An 18,186-nucleotide genomic window follows, 5' to 3' on the forward strand; every position below is an offset into this window, starting at 1 on the left:
TGAGGATGGGAAATGGCAGAACAGGAGGCCTCTCTGTGTCCAGCCAAGACACTCACAGCCCATGTGCTCCCTCCCGTTGTCTTAGGGGTGAGTTGGTCAATTACTTTGAAGGCTCCCTGAGGACCCTCTGTGCCTCATGCTTCTGTGTTACCCGCGGTCTTTAGGCAGAGCCGGACATGCAGTGGGTGCTCTATAGACCCCCATTTGCGGGCCTATGGGAATGCTGGGGTTCTGGGGCAGCTCTGAGGTCCAAGGAGGCTTTACAGGCTATGCACTGTGTCCATAGTTCGTTGGCCCAGAAAGCCCACTTTGGGTGTGGGTTTGAGCCTGTCTTGAGGACAGCAGGGGTGGAAGGCCTTTGGATCCCCTGGAATGGAATAGAGGGTGTGGGTGGAAGTGACATTCACTCTTCCTACTGGTAGATGAGGGGAGGTGCCCCCAGCCTTTCCTGCTCACCAGTGGTTCTGAGGGTGAGGTGGGCAGGGCTGACCCATGGCCAAGGGCAGGTGGATCTGCAGTTCTTACCTATCTCCTCCACCAGTACAGAAAGCAGAGTGTGAGGGTGGCGTCTGGGAAGCATGGGAAAGGTGTGGAGGTGGCCCTGGCCTCCAGGGCTCCAGGCTGACATCCCTCCCACCTCTGGATGGGATGCCCAGTGCCGGGCAAGCCAGATAAGCCCGGTGAGGAAGGGGATGAACTGCCAAAGGCATCGAAGACAAACACATTAATAGCAGCAGACAGGAGTGGGAATGGATTAATGGGTTATTTTAGAGGGGGGTCTTAGGTGCTTAAGTGGGGATTACAGACGTGCATGATAATCTGTTTGAACAGGAAGCAAAGTGGGAGAGACAATTAAAAAAAGCAAAACACGAGTTTGTCTCAGGGTTTTGTTCTTCCAAGGGTGGCACATCAGGACACGGGGCTCCTAGAAACTCCCGCTCATTGGGGTGAAGGGTTGGAAGGATGAGAGAAGGAGCCAGGGCTGATGCGCCGAGAGCAGCCTCGGATGCCTCACGATGGAAATTCGACTGACCCACCTGGCCCTCGGTTTATTGACTTCTAATTTCAGTTACGAAGCATGTCAAGTCTCCAGGCCCTCAGGGTGTGGAGCACACAGAATCCATTACAGTTAAAAAAAACAAACAGCCGCTGGAGTCTGGCTGGCACCAAGTCCCACTGGGGGCCCGCCGTGGCATCTGCCCATCTGGGGTTTGATCAGGCAGTGAGGAGGTGGCTCACCTGTGCATCCGTGAGAACAAGGCCCTGCAGGGCTCACACTGGGGCCTGCCTGCCCAGCCCCACCTCCCTATGGTGGACACGCGTTCTGTGTTCTCTCTGCAGCTGCCGCCCCGGGGAGGGGGTGCACCCAGAATGACCTGAGCCCAGAGCCTCTCCAGTTGGTGGTGGCCTTGCCCGCTGGCTCTGACAGTGGCTCTGGCCTGGGGCCTCACAGGCAAGCTCTCCAGGGAGTCTTCTGGTGGCCACTTTGCCCATGCAGGAGCCCCAGGTGGCTGAGTCTTAGCTGTGGCTCCTGGGCTCTGTACTCACAGTTTTTCCAGGGTATCTGGGGAAACTGAGCCCCGGACCCTGGAGGCTGAGTCATGGCCCCGTGAACACTGTGGGGCATTGCCAACATGGGCTGACAGCTCCTTTAGGAGAAACTCTTCTTGAGGAACTTCGTGGATGGTCTGCAGAGTGACGTTAGGAAAAATGGCTGAGAAATTCCTGACTGGGTCCAAACTTGGGTATCTCAGGGAGTTGGTAAAAGTGCCCATTTCTCTTTCAGTGTCCCCTGTGGAATACAGGAGTGTTTTAAATTAAAATTTTCAAGGCAGGGTCTTGCTCTGTTGCCCAGGCTGGAGTACAATGTTGTGATCACAGCTCACTGTAGCCTTGACCCCCCAAGCCATCCTCCTGCCTTAGCATTCTGAGTAGCTGGAGCCACAGGTGTGCACCATCAGGCCTTGCTAACTTTTTTTTTTTTTTTTTTTAGTAGATACGTGGTCTTGCTATGTTGCCCGGGCTGGTCTCAGACTCCTGGGCTCAAATGATCTGCCTGCCTCAGCTTCCCAAAGTGCTGGGATTACAGGTGTGAGCCACTGCACTCTGCCACAGGAGTGTGCGGCCAGGGACTCGTGCATGCCAGGGAAGAGCATTGGCTTCCGAATCCTCTGACTTCACGATGTGACTTGGCCAGCAATGACTCTGGGTTAGAGACAGGTGGAGTGGAGGCAGGCAGTGGTCAGAGACCCCAAACACGGGGTTCCGACACCATAACTATGATTTTCCATCACTTTAGAGGCACCAACAGGGGTCCCTCTGGAAACGTGGAGCAGAATCATCCAGGATCCCGAAGAGGACTTTGCCCTCCTGCCCATTTCCAGTTCCTCTCCCACCTCCTCTGGTTTCCAGAAGCAGCACATCCCGGCCCCAGCCCTCATCTGTATACGGATCCTGCCTAATGCAGACCCAGGTGGTGAAAAACCCGTCTACAACGAACCAAGGCTGTTCGTGCTTTCAAATATTAAATTCTGCTCAGAATATTAAATAATTTCCTCTTCAGTGATCCCAGTAAATTTAATTAGCTCTTGTTCTCCCAATAGAGTTGTCTCTTGGTTGCTGAAATGTTGCATTCTCAAGGAAGGAGGCCCACATTCCTGCAGCGCGGAGGGCTCACTGTCTCCCTGTGCAGCCTGCCCTGCTGCAGGCACCACAGCACATTGGCTGCCAGGATCCCCTGTGCCCTGGCAGGAGGTGGACGACACAGAGCTTTGCCATCCATGAGCCGTTCATTCTCTGGGGGCAGGGAGAACCTTGAGGGATCTGCTGGGTACCCTCCGTCAGGGTGCCATGCAAGGGCAATTATAAACAATACTCCAGGGACCCCACAGAGCTGGTGTCTTTCTTCCAGCGGGAGCAGCCTGAGGGTGGCTGGGTCTGCCCATGTCTTGGAACTAGGCCTGTGAAGATGGGTCTCCATCATTTCTCCATCTTCTGGCCCCAGCTCTAGAGAAGTGTGGGCAGCTCGTCCTGAAATGTGAGGTGAGCCACTGGGGAGGGTTGCAGGGAATTCCTGAGACACTGCAGTGAGAAGAGACTTCCTCGGTGCCTCGAGGATATAAACAATCAAAGGTCAATGCCATGAGAAATGGTGGGGAAGGTGGTGTTTCCCAGGCCCTGTGCGGTCAGCCTTGGCTGGTCCCTCATGGACCCCAGTCTGGACGCGGAAGGTGGATGTCTTCCTGGTCTGGGAGGACCTGGTCCCTGAAGGGGAGATGAGCGCACAACCTGGTGTCTGGCACTGGCTTGTAAATTCACATCTGGGTTCTCACCAAGCCTCCAAATAGGCCCGTGCACGGTGTGAATTGCAGTCAACGATTTTCTTCCTGGAATCACTCTCACTGCCCGTGTCTCCTTCTTGACCCTGGGGGCATCTATAGAGTGTTCAGACCCACACTTCCTGATGAATTTCTTGAGATGGCCGAGGCAGATGTGGTGATTTGAAGGCTGGAGGGTTCCTTCCCACACCTGCAGTGGTTCTCACACTGGAGCCGCCTGGGGAGGTTTCAACGTCCTGATGTGAGTCCCACCCCAGAGGGTTGACTGCACCCTGTGTGGGCTGCAGGATGGACGTCCAGATTTAGAAATCACCCTGGTTAATCCAAATGCAAGAGCCACTGGCATGAGGTAGTGGAGAGATGACTTGCTTTGCTGTCTGAGTGGACTCTGGCTCCGATGGCTGTCCCTGGCCGTGAGGTTCTGAAGAGACTGTGGCCTCCACCTTGTGGGGTGGGGGCTGTCGTGCTTTTCCTGGTTGCTTGCTCTGGGGGAAGCCTGCTACTGGGTGCTGAGCAAACCTTGCAGGTCTGGGTCATTTAGACTCTCAGAGACTCAGTTTCTGCATCTGTAAACTGGGGTCAATAATGCAGACCCGCTGCATTATTTTGAAGGTTAAACGAGAAAATACACGTTAGGTGCCTAGTGCACAGTAGGGAGTCAGTAAGTGTTACTCACTTCCCTCCCTTCCTCTCCCGAACCATGAGCGTTAAACATATTTATTTTGTAAGGATGAAACTTCCAGAACCTGCGTTCAAATAATAATTAACATGGGCTGGGCCTTTTCCTGAGAAGCCCCTGATGAGGCTTAGAAATGTGTCTGCAATGGGCCATTTGCTCCCCTGGCATTTGGAGAGCCCCTAACATCCTGATACCAGCAAACCCATTTAAACTTGAATCTGGAAAGGACTGTCAAGAGGCAGGATCGAGCAACACAGTACCCACATTTCCTCCAAGAGCTCAAGCCGCCTCTGGGTGGCTCTTATGCAACACGTTTGCATTTGGCCACTGAACAACAAATAAAAACAACAGCAACAATGATCCATCTCCATGACTGAGCGATGACTTGTTTTTGCATCATTAGTGCTGTATCCAGTCTGGGCATGGAGGTGCTGCACGCTTGGCTGACGATGTTTCCCTAAGGCGCTCACTCTGGAGTCTTCTTGGTCAAAGGCCTGAGACTCTGCGGGGTTCTCGAGCATCGTGGAAACCCTACAGGCGGACCCCCACGTTGATCAGGGAGCAGTCCTTTAGTCTTCCTTCCCCTATGAGCTGATACCTTGGAGGAGAAACTGGATCCATGACATGCCTAACCGAGTTAAAAATTTTTTTCCTTATAGTTTTCTTGATTACAAATACAATTCAGATCCAATGTAGAAAATTTAGAATACAATCATAAAATTCAAAAAAGAAAATACAAAATAGCCCATCGTCCACTTACACAGAGGAAACCGCTGCCAGGCCCAGGAGTGTGTCCTTCCAGCCTGCTTTGGAGGCCTGGGGAGTATAATGGGATTGCGCTGCACATTCTGTTTTATAAATCTTTTCATTTAATGGTTTATAAACACTTTGCAATGGCATTCAATATTCTTCTACAATAGGAGTTTTAATGAGCGCACAAATTATTTACCAAGCACCCCGGAGTTGGACATTTAGTTTGTTTTCAATCTTTTGATGTTATAAGCAATGGTGCAAATATTCTGGTACATAAATCTTTCCAGATAAGTCTTTGTGTTTGTTCCTGAGTTTCTCCTTAGGGTAAATTCCTATAAGTGGAATTGCCGAGTTAAAGGTTAAACACATTTGGAAAGCTTTTGATCCGAGTGCCAATCTGCCCTCCAGAAAGATTACACTGACTCTGTCCGAATCCCACCAGCAAGCGAACGAGAGGTCATTTCCCCGCACCCCCCAAAGCACTGGGTAGAATTGGCATTTTCAAAATCTGGCAGGTGGAAGAAATGGAAGTGGGCTTTTGTTTTGATTTGCTTTGCTTTGGTGACTGGTGGGATTCGACATTGTCCCTGCTTTGGAGTCATTTCTCAGTCTTCTTTTGTGAGTGGCCTCTTCAAGTCCCTGCGTGCTGAGGTATCACCCAGCATGTGTGGCCCTGGCTTTGGTAGTTAAAGATGGCCTGGGAGGTGAAGATGGCTGCATGAAATTTGGACGACAATATTTGGAGAAGATGGCAAAGTCACCCCATAGGTTAATTATTTCTTTTTTTCTTCTTTTTTTTTTTTTTTTTAGATGGAGTCTCAGGCAACTCAGCCTGTTGCCAGGCTGGAGTGCAGTGGTGCGTTCTTGGCTTACTGCAACCTCCGCCTCCTGGGTTGAAGCAATTCTTCTGCTTCAGTCTCCCAAGTAGCTGGGATTACAGGCACGCGCCACCATGCCCGGCTAATTTTTTTGTGTTTTTTTTTTTTTTTTTTTTTTTTTAGTAGAGATGTGGTTTCACAGTGTTGGCCAGGCTGGTCTGGAACTCCTGATCTCATGATCCGCCCCTCTCAGCCTCCCAAAGTGCTGGGATTACAGGCATGAGCCACTGCGCCTGGCCTAGGTTGATTATTTCTTCAGGTTTTTCTCAGAGCACTTACCAAGTGGCCTTGTTATCTGGCTGTTCACCCATCTGTCTCCCCAACTCCACACCCAGCACGCAGGGGCAGGATTGCATCTTGTTCATGCCTGTGGGCCCCTCTGCCTGCCCCAGAGCCGATCACTTCAAAGGTGGCAAAGAATAGTTGTTGAGTCAATTAATGAACAAAGGCCCTGCATGAGCTACTCCTTTCTTTGGGCAAATAGCAAAGTCGATCACGAAGGCAGCTCAGGACATTGCTGTGGTCTTCATGCCCCCTCATGTTGCTTGGGGCAGTGGTCAAGCCCAGGGGACAAGGATGGTGTGATGCTGCTATTCCAAAGGGCTGGTGCTGTGAAGCAAGAATAATAGGAGAAGGTTGCCTTTTGTCTATTTATCATCAAATAGACAATCTGCCTTTCTGGAGGGCAGATTGGCACTCGGATCAAAAGCTTTCCAAAAAAACATAAAGTCCAGTGGTGGGAGACAGGGAGTTGCTGCCTCATGGGTAAGGTCTTTCCTTCTGGGATGATGGAAGGTACAGCAAGATAGAGGCGCTGACTACACAACATTGTGAATGCACCGAGTGCCCCTCAATTGCACACTTTTAACGACTACTTTTGTGTTATGTAAATTTCACCTCAATTAAAAGGAATGGAGCTCAGGGCTCCCCTCGCTGGCCCCAGCTCCTGCCTCTTCAGTCTAAACCCGGGCACGTCATGGCAGACAAGGACTCTGTGGCCGTGTGATGAAGCAGGGATTGCATCTATGCACCCATCCCCTAATTTCCTGTGTTAGCCCTAAGATCTCAGATCAGAACTGGTGTCCCACAGTCCAGGGGAGTCTTTGAGGGGGAAACGAGCTGGTTTGCAGAGGTCTGAGCAGGAGGCGCATCGGGGCCAGGCTGGGGTTGGTCATCCCTAGCTAGGTCTGTCCTTGTTTGGGGTGGGGAACAGAAAGATGTGCCAGGCTGGGAGGGTGACTTGAGCCAAGGGCAGTTGGGGACCAGGGCTCCGGCCTGGTCAAGCATAGATCAGCGCCTCTGTTTGTTTGGAGTTGGGGGTCCTGGAACAGAGGAGGGGGAGTTGAGCCTGTAGGAGCTTCTGAATGCTTAAAGCAGCCCCTTTCTCTGAGGCCTGGGATGCTCTGAGGACCCTTGGGCTGGAAGCAGGCTTAAGCAGAGCCTCTGTCCAGTTGGTCTCTGCCGCCAGCAGAGACAGGCAGCCCAGGGGAGTGATGGGGGCTCAACCAGAGGTGAGGGGTTGAGGGGGACCATGGGGGTCTCCTTGTCTACCCTTGTACTTTTGCATCTTGAGAACATAAGCCCTCCCCTGCTCCCTCCGCCAGCTGCCCTTGCAGGGGGCACTTGGAAACCTGGAGGAGAGAGAAACTAGCAACCTGGGGAGGGAGGCAGAAGAGTTATTTTGGAAAAGAACGAGCTGCCCAGAGAAGGAGGAGGAGAGAGGAAAGTCATCTCCAACAATAAGCACCTCACCTCTCCTCCCTACCGCCCCAGCCACCTACGCCGCCACTCCCTGCAGAAGAGAAGCAGGAAGAGGTTTTGCAGAAGGCACCAGGCTGCTTGGGTCTCGGATCCTTGGAGAGGTGCGAGCTGTTATTCTTTGGCTTCTTGTGGGCAGCCTGGGGCTGTTTCACATGGAATCACAGGTCTCACTCCTGGAGTCAGGCCTGAGGGCTTGTGGGGTCTTTCCTGTTAGCAGAGGAGAAAGCCGAGCCCTGGTCCCATCCCCGGCAGGCAGGCAGAGCTGAGCCCGGCTCCCAGGCCCTCGGCACAGACTAAGTTTTGGCTTAGACTCTCCCCTACTTCACTGGGGAGGCTGTGTTCCTATTTCTCAGGTGCCGTGGGGCCTGGTTGGGCCCGGTTGGACACTCCAAGGGGTGGGGGAAGCTATTTTGAAGATGCACCTGTGGGGAAGGTGGCATCAGGTGGAGGCACTGGTCAAAGTCACCTGGGAGCCCAGCATCCTTGATTGCTACTGCTGGAAGCAGAATAACAGACCAGGCTCCTCAGAGGGCACATTCCCTAGACAGGGAAGGGCCAGGGCTGCTACAGTCCCCAGCCTGGTCACACCTCCGTGTGTGGCTGTTGGCAAATCAGATGACCATCTGCGCCCCAGGTTTTTCCTTTCCTATTTTATTAGTAACATGTCAAAAGTATTATTTTCTGGGTGCATCTTCCTGTTTCATTCTGAGGTTCGAGGCTGAATTGAGATAGAAATGGTGTTTCCGTTAAGACATACATGAGGCTGAGCATGACGGAGGCTCCAGGCTTCCATGGGCCTTCCACAGATCAGAAGTTAATTTTCCTGGAAGTGACCATCTGGAGGCAGGTGGCTGAGCCCTGGGAGGTCACCGGAGGCTTGAGCACCTTCTCTCTTGGGACTCGCCATCCTGAGGGTGTTGGCCCAAGAAGGCTCACAATTCACCACGTTGCAAACGTGTGGTAGAGATGGAGGGATGCCCCCTTCCGTGTGTGACCCAGGAGCTGGAGCTGTCACTTCCGTGTATATCCCATCGGTGGGAGAGTAGTCACAGACTCACACCCAGCCCGGGAGGCGTGGCCATTATCCTGGACGATGAGGTGCCCAGCTGAATATCAAGAATCCTGCTATTGCACGAAAAAGGAGAATGCAGATGGGGCTGTGAGAATCCTGGTCCCAGATGGGGGATGACGATTTTAGTATTAAGCCCCAGGGACACCGGGAAGCCCATTCCTTCCCTGCAGAAGGGACAGTGGCCGCTTCCTGCTTACTGGGGTGGCCCGCTGAAACAGGTGATGAGACAGCATCCAGCCCTGGCTGGGAAGGAAGGCTTTCCCCCTTTCTTTTGTTAATAAGCAAAGAGAAGCGGCTAGGAGGCACTGCTGTAGCCAGAGTGGGATGGGGCGGGAGGTGCAGAGGTTGGAGGGTCTGCTAGAAGATGCTCACTTTTGGAGGGTGAGTCCAGGGAAGTTTCTGGTCCACCTGACCCCTGGCAGAGGCCTCCCTGCGTCTCCTTGCCGCCAGCATCCTCCCCCCACCTCCTGTGCTCTCCCACTCTCATCTAAACTATGAGAAAACAGGATGCTGCTCACCGCCCCAGGCCACAATCTTAATAATTTTAATGTGTTCTTGTTCTGTTCACTTCAATAAACTATTTCCCACTAACTGTTCATTAGCTTGCCTTTCCCCTGGAGCAACTGCAAAACCATAAACAGCACCTCATCCCCCCCAAACACCCTCGCTCTCAAAGTTGGGTCTTCTGCTGGTGGTAAGGGGTGCTGCCTCCCATGCCCTAGCGGCCACAGCCACCCCAGTCTGCACACGTGTGTGGGCGGGTAAGAGTGGGCCATATGCCCACCTTTACCCAACTCATTTATTTATTTATTCTTGAGATGGAGTTTTGCTCTTGTTGCCCAGGCTGGAGTGCAATGGCTCGATTTCGGCTCACTGCAACCTCCACCTCCCGGGTTCAAAAAATTCTCCTGCCTCAGCCTCCTGAGTAGCTGGGATTATGGGCACCTGGCACCATGCCTAGGTAATTTTTGTATTTTCAGTAGAGATGGGATTTCACCATGTTGGCCAGGCTGGTCTCGAATTCCTGACCTCAGGTGATCCGCCCCCCTCAGCCTCCCAAAGTGCTAGGATTACAGGTGTGAGCCACCACGCCTGGTCCCAAACTCATTTATTTTTAAAAATAAAAGCACATGTCCATCCAAATGTTGATAGTGCCTTGATTTACAATAGCCCTAACCTGGAAATAAATGTACACCCACAACAGCTAAGCAAATTGTAGCACATCCATGTGATGGACTACTACTCAGTGATGAAAAGGAGTGAACCATTGGTGCAGGCAAGGGCATGGCCGCATCTCTGGGGAACGGTGCTGAGGGAAGACAGCCAGGCAGCAAAGAAGTATGTACTGTGTCATTTCACTTATGTAAACTCCAGAAAAGGCAAACTCATGTACAGGGACAGACGGCAAGGCAGTGGTTGCCTGAGGGTGGGGAATACAGGGAGAGGGAGGAGGGAGAGGGCACATCAGGACAGGAGGAAACTTTGGGGGTGACGGATATGTTCCCTATCCTGGTGGTGGTGATGGTTTCATGGGCATATCTGCGTGTCATAGCGCATAAACTGTACCCTTTAATCATGGGCAGTGCGCCATATGCCAGTCACACCTCAATCACGCCCTTTAAACACACACGCATGCTGCCTCCTCCAGTCCCTGAGTCCACAGGGCAGGAGCCCTGCCCTTGGGGTGCTTTGTGGTGGGCACCCCCCCTAGCCTTGAGCTTGACTGGCAGTGAGTGTGCCCAAAGTGGGAGCTCCGGATGGTTCTCCTTGAGGGATGGGGCGGGGGGGCGCCTTCTAAGGGTGAGTTCAGAGGTGGGAGAACAACAGTGACATGGGAGAGGCATCTGCAGGCACCAAGGGCTGCCTGTGAGTGGAGGGTCAGCAGGGCCTTTACTTCCAGAAGTGCCAAAGCACCTTGGCCATCCTGGACACAAGAGAAGCAGGTCCCTAGAAAATCCTCGACGGAGACAGAGGACTGAGGTGGCACCAGGCACCAGGGTGAGCTGCTCCCTTCGCTCGGCTCTGGATTTAGTTTGGACTTGCTGGTCTCTGAGAGGGCTCTGTGGTGGCTGTTGGACTTGAGTCTCCAGATTCCACCAACCCCCCTGCCCCAGAGCTCCTCCCCATCTTTCTGGCTGCCTGGCAACCGGAGGCCTCTCTGTGATGGAGGACTTTCTGGAATGATGGACCTTCAGTAGGGTGAGGGCTGCCTCCCTCCCTTCCCCAGCCTCCCCTGCAGCTAAGGCCAGCCATGCGGCCTGGACTTGGCCAGGCAGGTGTGTCCATGGCAGACCCTGATCCGGGAGCTGACGGGTCTCGGGGAAGGAGATGAGGCCCGCCCTCTCTCTCTGGGAAGCTGTATTGGGGTGGTTGAAGCATCACCCTTCCTGGTGTAGAAGTGGTAGATTAAGTTTTCTAGGACTCCCGTAACAAACTGCAACAAACCTAGTGGCTTAAAACACAGAAGTTCATGATCTTGCCATTCTGGAGGTCAGAAGTCCGACACTGGCCTCTCTGGGCTAAAATGCAGAAAGGCTGCATTCCCTTCTGGAGTGTCAAAGGTGGGGTCTGTTTCCGTGCCTCTTCTAGTCTCTGGAGGCTGCTTGTGCTCCTTGGCTCCCAGCTCCCTCTTTTTTCTTCAAGATGGAAGCCCTCATCCTGCGGAGCCAGCAGCACAGCTCTCTCGGACCCGCCTCCATCATCACATTCTCTCTGACACTGACTCCTGCCTCCTCCACTTTTTTTTTTAAAGACAGAGTTTAGCTCTTGTTGCTCAGGCTGGAGTGCAGTGGTGCAGTCTCAGCTGACTGCAACCCACACCTCCCGGGTTCAAGCAATTCTCCTGCTTCAGCCCCCCAAGTAGCTGGGATTGCAGGTGTGTGCCACTATGCCTGGCTAATTTTTTATTTTTTGTTTTTAGTAGAGATGGCGTTCACCATGTTGGCCAGGCTTGTCTCAAACTCCTGACCTCAAGTGATCCACCCCATCTTGGCCTCCCAAAGTGCTGGGATTACAGGCATGAGCCACTGCGCCCAGTCTCCTCTTCCACTTTTAAGGACCCTGTGGTTGCATTGGGCCACCTGGATCATCCAGGATCACCTTCCATCTCAAGGTCACCAATGAGCAATCCCAGTCCCATCTGGAACCTTCCTTCCTCCTTGCATTGTAAGCTAACATAGTCACAGGTTCCAGGGGTTCGGACGTGGGCATTTTGGGGCCAGTGTTCTACCTCCCTCCTGTGGGGTATCTCAAACTCAGCGCCCAGGCTGCAGGCAGCAGTGGGCATGGAGGTGTTCTTGAACCAGTTTTTCAGTAGTTTTGGTTGCTTCTAGAGGTTTAGCCTTGACCCCACACCCTGCTCTGCGTCTATCAAGTCCTCAGTTTCTTCATCTGTAGATGGGGATGAGCACACCTGCAGAGGTCAGGGAAGGATCCTAGTGAAGGCAGTCTCTTCTTCAGCCGGGAAGGATTCTGCTGGGGCAGTAACAGGGCTGGGGCACGTTTCCGGCTCCCCGGTCAGGTGTGCATGAGTGTAGGGGAGGGAGCTGAGGGTCTGGGCTAGGGCAGGGCAGTGGGGAGGCCAGGAGGGCACCGAGGAGAGGGCGTGGTAGAGATGGGGCCTGTGGCTGATGGGGAGTGGCAGCTGGGGAAGGGGAGGAACGGAGGCTCTGCCAGGTTTGCAGAACAGGAACCACTGTGGCTGTGTTGGAATAAAGACCTTAGTAGAAGGAACAGGTATATCATGGGCCCCTCAAAATCCATATGGTGCCGTCCTAACTCCCAGGACCTCTGTGTGTGACCGTGTTTGGAGAGAGGATCTTTGAAGAGGTGATTCAGCTGAAATGAGTTGGTGGGATGGGCCCCAATCCAACCTGACTGGTGTCCTCAGTGGAAGAGGGAATGCAGAATGCAGGCCACATGGGGACGGCCATGGAGGACACAGGGAGGGGACAGCCAGCTGAGAGCAAGGAGAGAGGCCTCCAAAGGAAGCCGTCCTGCTGGCATCTCCATCTTGGATGTCTGGCCTCAAGATCTGCAGGAGAATGAATGTTTGCATCCACAGTCTGCGGTCCTCTGAGATGGCGGCCTGAGCCAACTCAGACCTGGGGGACGGAGAGCAGTGGTGGTCTGGCCCTGTGAGAGGGAGAGGCCACCTCCCAGCCCCACCTCCTCTGGCTGAGTCTCGGGGAGGCAGGGAGAGCCCGGGGAGGGTGCAGGGTACAGGGCTGCCACTCCCTGTGACAGATGCTTCTCCAAGAGCAGGTTGGAACTGGAAGGAGGGGGCTTAGTCCTGCCACCCCCCACCCCATCAGGCTCCACGGGCAGGCAGTCTGAAGGTGCGCCAAGACGTGAGTCTGGCTGGCAGTGGTGACCAGCAGCTGCTGCCTTTGTGGGTGGTGACTGGGTTAGCCTGTGTACACCTAGTAACATGTGCTAGCAGTGCTAGCAGCAAGCTGCCCATAGAGGCTGCATCCCACACAGCTACGTGCCCCTGAGTCCTGAAGGCACACATGAACATTTAGTGACATGCACGACTCCTGCACTTGGTTTCTGAAGGACACTGGGTTATGCCCCGATGAAACTGACATTGACCCGACAGTCATCACTGAGAAGTTCATGGACACTTGTACAGGTCAGAATTTGCCATCGAGGCACTTAGTGTATTGCAAACTCTAACGACAAAAGCCATCTAACGTGATTCAGTTAAGCCTCACTTCTGCCTGTTGGTAGAGACGTGCTTTTACTATGGTTATTTAATAGCTGCAACTTTAAAATGTGTAGATTCCTGAGGGCCCCCTCGCTGGGTGTCATTGGCTTTGCAGGTTGCTCAGGGCTCCATTCCTGCTCAACGTCTCCCCCCAGCTTGGATCAAACCCTTCGGTGCTGGATTTCAACTTTGGGATAATACAAAGTGAAGGACAGGCTGGGCGTGGTGGCTCACACCTGTAATTCCAGCACTTTGGGAGGCCAAGGCGGGCGGATCACCTGAGGTCAGGAGTTTGAGACCAGCCTGGCCACTATGGTGAAACCCCATCTCTACTAAAAATAGAAAAATAAGCCGGGCGTGGTGGCACGTGCCTGTAGTCCCAGCTACTTGGGAGGCTGAGGCAGGAGAATCGCTTGAACCTGGGAGGCGGAGGTTGCAGTGAGCTGAGATTGTCCCACTGCACTCCAGTCTGGGCAACAGAATGAGACTCCATCTCAGAAAAAAAAAAAGTTGGATTAACTTTAACAGGAGTAAGAGAAGAAGCGCCCCATTGATGTCTGGATGTCCCCAGGAACGGTGTAGAAGAAACCAGCCTGAAATGAGATCGGGCGTGATGTGGCAGCTAGGGACGTCACAGTGGACAGCCTGCGTCTCAAGGGCACGAATGATAACCCTTCTCTGCCATTCGCCCTGCTGTGGAGGGTGGAGCCAGGTTCTGGGACCATTGAGGAACCCCCAGAGAATCATGTGGGGTTCCAGGAGGGCATCAGGGTGTGGAGGGGGTCATTTGAGAAATACCTACAGGATGGCGTGTGCACATGTGTGCATGTGTGTGTGTGCATGTGTGTATGTGTGCATGTGTGCATGTGTGTGTGTGCATGTGTGTGTGTGCATGTGTGCATATGTGTGTGTGCATGTGTGCGCGTGTGGTTGGCTTGGGCTCCATGGTGCGAGAAGCAGCCATGATTGCTGTTTTTTTATTTTTCATTACTCCAGAAGGTAGGTCTGAACTCCAACCTGGATGATGGCCAGAGGAGAATGTTGCTGTTGAAAAGGACGTTTTCCAGTAGAGGGACGTCCCCCAGGGCTGGGGGAGGGGAGATGGTGAATGGCTTGTCCCTGGAGTGCTCCCTGGGTGACACCCTGTCTGTCGGGGATGTGGAGGAGATCAGAGGATTGCTGGAGTCCACCTGCCCGGGAGCCTGCCTGAGTCCCTTCACAAGCCCCTTGTAGTGGGTTGAGCTGCCGCCCATCCCCTGTTCATGTCCACCTAGAACTTCAGAGCCTGCCTTATTTGGACACAGTACCCTTGCAGGTATAGTTAGTTAAGATGAAGTCATACGGGATCCGGGTGGGCCCTAAGTCCAACGACTGCTACCCTTGTACAAAGAAAAGGACAGAGGAGAAGGCCGCATGAAGACAGAGGCGGAGGTCAGAGAGACGCAGCCACAAGCCCCAGAGTACCTGGGATTGCCCGTGGCCCCCAGGAGCGAGGAGGGAAGCACAGGAGGGAGTCCCCCTGGAGCCTTTTGAGGGAGCCTGGCCCCGCTGACACCTTGATTTCAAACACCTGGCCTCCAGAACTGTGAGAGAATAAGTTTCTGTGTTTTCAGCCTCTGATTTTGTGGGACTTTGTTGTGGCAGCCCCAGGACCCGAATCCATGCTTTCGTGCTGGCCCTGGGCAGTCTCTGCACCTCCTAAAAGAGAAGATGCTGTCGAGGTTCTACCCTCCTGGAGTGCTAAAGGGCTTACAATCAAATGGAAAATTCGTGCTATTTTTCACGATGCCACGAACCCTGCCTCTTTCTTTGAAAAGTATTTGATGCTTATAGCCAACGTCTTAGCATCCACAAACATATTAATATGATCATGGTTTCGACTGAACTGTGAAAAACGCACATGTCTTTCTTGCCCTGTTGCCTCCATCTCCCTCCTGGGAGCAGAAACCCCAACTGGGCGGGTGTGATCTCCCAGTTGCATTTCTCGGCTTCCTCGGCCTGGGTCTCTCCCAGGCCTGCTGAGCCTGGTTTACATTTGCCTCTTGCTGAAGGAGATGCAGGATACTGAGAGGAAAGACTTCATTAACATTCAGGCGATTTGGCTACACAATTGTAAACACCTGGATCTTGGGAAGCACAGAGAAATCAGATTGATTTTTCCAGCGTGTATCCAGATGTTTCTCATCACGTGGACACCCCCGTCTCTTCTCCATCCTACTGGAAAATCCATTTGTCCAGACGAGTGTGCACTCCGCCAGCGTATGCAGCCTGCCTCTCCTTTCTGTTCATGACTTTTGCTGAGATTCGGCTGAGCACATCCACACAAAAGGGACAAGGACTCTACTTCTGCAGAACAAGCTGAGCACGGCCCTCCTTCCCCCAGGACTGCCTGGAGTTGCCTAGCAATCTGACACTATTCTGCCTGAGCAGACACACGGCTTGGATGGATTTTTCCTATTTTTAATTTGTTTTCTGGGTGGTATTATTGTGCAATCACAGGCTGAGCTCAGAGATACGGCTCATGTCCCACTCAAGACAAGGAGATGGAAGACGGGGAAGAACCTGCGGGCCCCTGAGTGGACTGCGGCGCCTGTTCCAGGAGACACTAGCCACTGCCCTGGCTGCAGAAATTGACGGTGCCTCAGAAAACCTTTGCTATTTCCACTTGTGCGTTTTTTAGGCTATCGCAGCTCCCCAAACACAGCTGTGTTATCAAGCAGCACAAAAAGAGTAAATCCTCGTGGTGTGGATGTGGGACCCCGAACTACCTGGACTTCCATCTGACATTTCCCATCCACGTGGGAGGAGAGATGGATGGCATGCAAGTGGTTCATCCTCCTCTCAAGAAGATAAATGTCAGAACTGAAAGCCACTGGGCGCTGATATGGAGTCGCACACTCTTAAATAAAATATCAAGCCTGGAGGTGCACATGTGACATCGCAGATGGCCCTGCCTGCTCCCTGCATGTGACACAAGAGGCGGCGGGGCGGCGGGGCAGCGGGGCTGGTGCAGTTGGCAGTGTCCCAGGCCGGGACCCAGAGCTGCTGGCAGGCCGTGGGACACTCTGGGCCTCAGTGTTCTCATCTGTGATATGGGGGGAGTGTGCAACATGACCTCTGAAGTTGCTTTCAGCTCAAAATGCGGGGATGACTTCCACGACAGTAAGACCACTGGAGGGATGAGCTCACTGGGGAGACAAATAGGATCACCTGGGAAAATGGGACGCTGGTGTTTAGGGAGAAGCAGAGAAAGACAGGTGGAGATGCTGACGTGCAACCTCGGGAAAGAAGAGCGGGAGACGGTGCTGTGGTAGAAGATAAAGTCGAGGTTTCTAGAAAGGGACTTGGCCACGGGGCCACCTGCAGTAAAGGATCAAGTAAACCAAGGATGGAGTGCAGGCCTGGCTGTTTGTGATTCAGCCTTCCCTGGTGACCCCAAAAAGCCATTTCCCTGGGGTGTCTGTGGGTGTGGACGTGGAGGTGGGGGTGCTTGTGATTGAGGGAAGGCGAGGATGGCAGGGGAACGAGGGGAGAGAGGAGCATCTAGGGGTGCTTCTGGAAGGATGGGGAAGACCAGATAAGGTTTTCAGGCTGGCAGGCTAAGACCCCCCCCATCCCCAGAGCAGGAAAGACAGAAGAAGATGGAGCAAGAGGGCTGGATGGAGGGAGACAACGGAAGAAGAATTTGAAAGGGAGCAGGAAGGCAAGATGAAACTAGAAGGAGGCGTGCAGGGAGAAAGCTGCTCCCATCTGAAGGCTCTAGCTTCGAGGTGAAACTGTGCCACCATCTGCCAGGAAAAAAGGGTCAGGAGAATGAGGGATGATAAACCTTGGGACTGAAGTGAAGAGCGGAGAGCCAGCCGGTGGACACAGCTGAGGCTGAGGCTGGGTGTGTGAGGGCCGAACACCTCTCCTCCAACTATGGGACAGAGCACAGCCCGGCCCCGTGACGTCATCGTTTAAGTTAGCTGGTTGGCATCTCTGACCTCCAAGGTCTCCTTGTGACCTACATTCCATGGAGCCCGGACAGGTGCACAACCCCTGAGAGCCCACAGAGTATAAATGTTTGCACATTTGCCCCGCATGTTTCGTGAAACAGTAGTGGGGCGTTTTGATCATACATTTCCCTCAGGTCGTGTGGGGCTCTCCCTAAGTGGGATTTATTGATGTGGGGCTGTACAGGGTCCCACAGGGTGCTTGGACGGTGGCCTGAAGGGGAGATCCGACACATACAACAGCGGTAGCAGGCCTGGCAGTAGTGGGGAAGTAGTAACACGTGTGTGTGTGTGTGTGTGTGTGTGTCTGTGTGTGTTTGCATAGAGAGAGACAGAGAGATCCATTCTTTTTTTTTTTTTTTTTTGAGATGGAGTCTTGCTCTGTCACCCAAGCTGGAGTGCAGTGGTGTGATCTTGGCTCACTGCAACCTCCACCTCCCAGGTTCAAGTGGCTCACCTGCCTCAGCCTCCTGAGTAGCTGGGATTATAGGTGCCCTCCACCTCACCTGGCTAATTTTTGTATTTTTAGTAGAGAGGGAGTTTCACCATGTTGGCCAGGCTGGTCTTGAGATCCTGACCTCAGGTGGTCCACCCGCCTCGGCCTCCCAAAGTGCTACGAATACAGGCGTGAGCCACCGTGCCTGGCCGAGAGATCCATTCTTAACAAGGAGGTTACGACTGCATTGAGTAACCTTATAATTTACTCTGTTGGACTGAGAGAGCAAGCGAGTCAGCCAATGGTGGTGACATCAGCTCTCCGACAGGCCGTCGGTGCTGGCCACCTGTGGACCTTACAAGAACATCAAAGACCAGCAAGGAAAAAGCAGGCCCCTGATCTCTTGCTTTCCTTGATCCTTCTACAGTTGCATCTTCACCTCCTTTCTATCTGTGGATGTGTCCAGTGCTGAATATGAAAGTGGGGCCATGATGTCCTTTCTGTCTGTGATGATTTGGGGCTGCTACCCTTAGACGGAGGAGCCTGGGAGAAGAGAATGTGAAAGT

This window comes from Nomascus leucogenys, chromosome 14 (assembly GCF_006542625.1).
Source record: "Nomascus leucogenys isolate Asia chromosome 14, Asia_NLE_v1, whole genome shotgun sequence".
NCBI lineage: Eukaryota > Metazoa > Chordata > Mammalia > Primates > Hylobatidae > Nomascus > Nomascus leucogenys.